This window comes from Moschus berezovskii, chromosome 11 (assembly GCF_049115385.1).
Source record: "Moschus berezovskii isolate FMDL1 chromosome 11, NW_MosBer_1.0, whole genome shotgun sequence".
In the NCBI taxonomy this organism is placed as follows: Eukaryota; Metazoa; Chordata; class Mammalia; order Artiodactyla; family Moschidae; genus Moschus; species Moschus berezovskii.
The window spans coordinates 25,573,724-25,579,801 of record NC_142470.1 but is presented as its reverse complement, the minus strand read 5'-3'; positions in this window follow the sequence as shown (position 1 = coordinate 25,579,801).

Sequence of the window (6,078 nt, the reverse complement as noted above, 5' to 3'; positions counted from 1 at the left end):
TTTCTCCAAGAATTTTGTGACTGAGGGGAAGACAGATTAGAGATGAAGAGTCGCCACCAGGTGAAGTGTGCTGAGCAGTCAGTGAAAGAAGAAAGAAAGAATTACGAGGTCATTCAGAGTCGCATGCTCAAAGTAGACTTTCTGGAAGGAGGAGGGCTTTGAGCTGGTTCTGAGAGAAGCAGCATAATGTGAAGAAAACGGATTTTAGTTAAACAGAATTAAAATCCTGGATTTATCACTAGTTGTATATTTTGAATACACTGCTTCACTTTCTGATTCCTAGTGACTTGAGTGTGTGACTAGATGCATCCTATTAGATAATAATAAATGGCAGCCATTATTTTTATGGTTGGGAGGAGTTGAAAAGGCATTCTAAGTCTCAGTGAGTTTAACCACAGCACAGAGGATGCTAGAAGCAGGTGAATAGCACTGCTCCTGGAGTTGCGGATTTGTGTTGGAAGCAGTGAGATATTGAGTGGAATCAGGCTCACAGTTAGACCTATGTGCATGTGTCCTCACCAAGGAATTCCTGACATTTTCATAGGCCTGTTGACTTCATCAGTTCTTACAAGTTAGATCTGACTATCCTCAGAATCCTAAGAGCTTAGTTGCTCAGTTGTGTCTGACTCTTTGCAACACTTTGGACTGTAGTCTACCAAGCTCCTCTGTCCATGGAATTCTTCAGGCACGAATTGCCAGTGGGTTTCCATTTTCTCCTTCAGGGGATCTTCCCAACCCAGAGATCAAACCCGTGTCTCTTGCATTGCAGGAGGATTCTTTACCCACTGAGCCATCAGGGAAGCCCAGGGAAGTTAATAATCCTAGGAAGTTAATAAAATTTTGTCCAGAACTAGAAAAACCATCTGGCACTTGCCCACACCATCATAAGGTAGCATATTCTTAATCCAGAGGGCATAGTGGTTACTAGATAGCAAATGGGTGTGACGTTTGGTCTGACAGTTAGAAAGCTCACTGAAGAACCATCTAAAGCTTCCCTTTTTTAATATATCAGGCAGCTTACATATATATGAATAATTACCAAAAGGCATCATTAACGTGGTAGTGAAGAGCCAAGTTAAACACCAGTGATGCAGTTCAAATCCTGAATTGTAGGGCAGAGACAACCAGTCAGCTGGACACTGGAGGTGTCATTCCTAAATGATTGGTGAGGGCTGCTTCGGGATAGAAGACAGCTGACCTAAACTCCTAGGCTCAGGAAGAAAGCAAGGAGCAGAATTTAGGAAAGTTATCTCTTGTCAAATATCTCTGCTTTTGGGGGAAGATTTCTCATTTCTTCTTCAAAATTTTAATACTTTTACATTGGACTCAGTCAGTGTTTTATCTTCTTTGTACTTTTAAACAAAAAGAATAAATATGACTCAATAAATATTAATACCATTCTAGGAATAGGATTTAATTCTATTATTAAATTAATGTATTAAATTTTATTAATGCACATTAATATTAATACACATTTTAATAAATGTGACTTGATTGGGAAGTCAGATTAATAATAACTATTGTAATTTTACAAAAGAGTACAAAAAAAATTCGAGAATTCAAAAGACCTGACTGCAGGCCCGCAGCTATAAATAGTTGAAGTCCTAAGTGAATTCTCAGTTATTGACCTTGCTCAAAGGGTGATCCAGTGGGAAAAGCTCTGCACAGGAAGACAGGAAATCTGAGTATTATTTCTAACATTACATTAATTAATGTTACTAAAGAGAAGTTTTGTGTCTGGACAAAATATAGAATCTCATCTATAAAAGGCCAATAACATTTGCTTTTTTTTTTTTACCTCATAGGAATCTTGGAGAGATTATTCTAGAAAATGGATGTGAAAATATTTCATAAGCTAAGAAGTATTATGCAAATACAAGCAAATATAGACAATGTTAATTACTAAATTATTCATAGACTCTTATTTCATTAATACCCCTACTGTTTTCTACAGCTCTTTTGGGAATTCTACTGCCAGTTAGTGATGGCCAGGGCAATTGGGTGAGTTGCATCTGTCATTTATTCTACTATGAAACTTGTCCTGTGTCCTAGCCCTCAAACTCAACACCAAGAATGCAAAGGTGAATAATATGTGACCCTTGCCTTCTGGGGCCTACAGTCTGGTTGAGGGAAATAATACTTAGACTAAGATATGTGTGATGCAACTTCTAATTGAGACGTTTAACTGACATGTAATGAATAGTGATTAAGAGCTAAGCACTATGCTCTTTCCTAGAGATATAAAAATTAATAAGACATAGTCTTTATACTTGATGATCTCATAGTCTAATGGGAGACTCAGAGAAGTCAGCAAACAGGGATAAAAGCAAGCAGGGGGTAAAGTGGAGATGCACCAAATAAAGACTTCAAATTCAGGTAGAATATAAGTTCTAGATAATATGAATCAATTTTTCTATTTGAAAAATGGGGCTAAAATACTTTCTTAGCATGGTTGGGAATCTCTGCAGCTTTGGAGTTAAAAAAAAATAGGTTACTGTTAGAAATTAAGTAAGCTATCTACTGAAGCTTTCAACACAAAATAAGGACTGAAAAACAGTGATATATTTCAAACAGTGACACATTTGAAAGTGGCAGTGTGAATGAGGGGCCCTGGGCACCAGAGTGCATTTTTGGCTTACTGGTGGTTGATGGTGTTTCCTGACACCCCTCCACAGCACTGATGCGTCAGCCCAGTGCAGTGTTAGGTTCCCAGTGGGCTGAACTCCCAGGTGTGTATTCAGATCAGAGAATAGGATGTTTTATTAATGGGGCTTCCCTGGTGGCCCACTGGGTAAAGAACCTGCCTGTAATGCAGGAGACGCCAGAGATATGAGTTCAATTTCTGGGTTGCAAAGATCCCCTGGAGAAGAGCACGGCAAACCACTCCAGTATTCCTGCCTGGAGAATCCCATGGACAAAGGAGCCTGGTGGCAACAGTCCATAGGTCTCAAGAGTAGGGAGTGACTGAGCACAGGATTTTGTATATGGTCTTTCTGAATTTTAGATAGAACTCTGGATCTTGGAAGGAAGAAAGATTGAAGATCTCCCCATCTTTATCCTTGGAGAATCATTGGGCAGTGAAATGGGGACAGACTATTGTTGCTCCAGAAGCTGGCTTTAGAAAGAACAGTCTATTAACTGCAAAGGTCCCCAGAGAACACGATTGACTCACCTACTGGGAATAAGGCTCCTCAGTTCAGTTCAGTTCAGTCGCTCAGTCGTGTCCGACTCTCCGCGACCCCATGAATCACAGCACGCCAGGCCTCCCTGTCCATCACCAACTCCCTAGAAGCTGCATTAAAAAAAAAATTGCTTAATGCCTACAGACAGAAAAAGCTACAATGTGTTCCTGCTTCTTCAGCTTCTCAGTAGTATTCTGGAGGCTTCATTAAGTTCATTCTTAAGTAATATTGTTTGGTTTCTTTTTTGCTATTGTGAATCTTTTTTATTTTAGTTGTCAATTGCTGGGTTATAAGTTACCTTGATATTTAATGGCTCAAAACAACAATTTTGCTTCATTTTGTCTTGCATTTCTGTGGATAGACTTGGTTCAGCTGGGTAATTCTTCCTTGGAGTTGCTCATGAGGTTGCAGCCAAATAATGGCCAAGACTGGAATTATTTGAAGGTTCACCTGGGCTAGATGAATCACTCACACTGCTGGCAGTTGATACTAATAGTTCAGCTAGGACTGTGTTCACATGTTTTTTCATCCTCCAATACAATCTAGAATAAATATGATGAGAATAGACATCATTGCCTTCTTCGTGATCTTGGGAGGAAAAGCATTCATTATTTTGATCATTAGTAAAGATATAGATTTAAGATTTGTGTAGGTGTTTTTCATCAGATTGAGGAAGTCTTCCTCTTAGCTGCGAACTTTTCTTATGAATGGATGTTGAACTTTGTCAAAGCATTTTATTTGCATTGATCACAATTGCTGTGTGTTTTTTTCTCCTTAAATCTGATAATTGTAAATTACATTGATTTTTGAATGCTAAGCCAGCATTGCATTCCTAGGATAAAATCCCTTTGGTCATTATGTATTGAATGCAATTTGCTAACATTTTGCTAAGGAATTTTGTGTCTATGTTCATGAGAAATATTGAGATGGATTTAGTTTTTTTATTCCTATTGTCTTTGCTTTTGTTCCCAATCAGAATAATACTCATAGAGTAAGCTGAGAAGTATTCCTTTCTCTTCTATTTTTTAAAAATATTTTGTATAAAATTGATGTTATATTTTCCTTAAATGCTTAGCAAAATTCACAGGTGAAATCTGGAACTGATTTTTTTTTTTTTTTTGGTGAAAGCGTTTATAAGTTAATTTAAAAATGATATGGAACTACCATCATCTATTTCTTCTTGGACGAGCTTTAATAATCTGTGCTTTTCACAGATATGTCCATATGATTTAGGTTATGAAATTTACTGGCATGAACTTGTTAAAAATATTCTCTTAATTTATTCTAATTTTCATAAGATCTGTTGTAATATCACACTTCTCATTTCTAGTATTGATAATTTTTCAATTATCCTAAAAATAAATAGCACTTTAATGGCATAATTCAGATGTTATGTCAAAGTTTTAGGGGGTGTTTCAGAGTGGAATACCTCTGAAGTCATTTCAAGAACTAACTCTGTGTAGGAATCTCTTTCTGATTGTGACAGATATGGAGATGTTCCTCTCAGGGTCCCCTTTAAAAAAAGAGTTCACTCAGCTGTGGGTGTGATCAGCTGATAGCTTCCGACTATAGGATTGACTGCAAGGAGATCAAACCAGTCAATCCTAAAGGAAATCAACCCTGAATATTCATTGGAAGAACTGATGTTGAAGCTGAAGCTCCAACACTTTGGCCAGCTGATTCGAAGAGCCTGCTCATTGGAAAAGACCCTGATGATGGGAAAGATTTCTGGCAACAGGAAGAGGCTGGCAGAGGATGAGATGGTTAGATAGCATCACCGGCTCAATGTACAGGAATCTGAGCAAACTTTGGGTGATAGAGAAGGACAAGGAAGCCTGGTGTGCTGCAGTCCATGAGGTCACAAAGAGTCAGACACGACTTAGCCACTGAACAACAACAATATTAGCATTGTCAGGGTATGCCTCATTTCTAGCTATGGTCATGCTATTCTCAGGCTGGATTCTGGCCAGTGTAGTGGTTGCAATGCAGTGGTACAAGGACCTGGCCATTTCTGTCCATTTCGAGATTTCTCTGATGGGCAGTTTTTTCTCTGGAGCCCCTGTTGAGCTGGCAAAGCATCATTAGATTGGAATCTCCTTGGTAGCAGTCTCCTCTGTCTGATCCTGGTTCCTCCCTTTTCCTTTCAGATGCTGTTTGTCAAAAACCATTTGCACTCTTAGCTCTGTATCAGGATCTACTGCCTTGAGAACTCTCAGTTGATGACACTGGCTATATAGAGTGTCAATAATCCCAGTGCTTGGAGCAGGTATCAGGGTAGGGTCTCTGCTGGCAAGAGGATTAGCACAGACAGACTTAAGGCTGTCACTGGTCTGACTGGACTCCAGGCTGTGTTGGATTTCACACAACCCTGGAGCAGCTGTGGAGAGAGTTGAGCGTAGAAAGGCGGTTTGAGGTCAGCCTTGGGTATCATGCTGACTAGTGCGGGTTTTATTTTGTAAGCAGTTATTGGATAGAAAGAAGGTCATGCTTAATGGACTTTGTGGGATTATCTGGTTTGGGCCCACACTGGGATTTGTGCAGTAAATCTATCTAAGCAGAAAGCTAATTAATAAGCAGGTCTTTCGTATTTGAGTTTACCTTGGAAATGTGATTTTTAAATATAGGATTAAGTGGGAAAAGGAAGCGCGTTTTGGGCTTTGAGGTCAGCTGAGCTAATACCCTTTGGTCCTCCTACACCCTGTCAGCTTCCTCCCCTGCACAAAACTCCCAGGTTCTTTATGGGTGACACACGGAGAACGCCGTCACCAGATGCATACTACATTCTAGGTGAGGATCTCTCCTGAGTCCCCTCTGCTTCTTGACCTAAGGAATATAGCTGAATAAATATCTAAAAGAAAACCTGAAATTACAATTGCCAGATTTAACAACAGCAGCA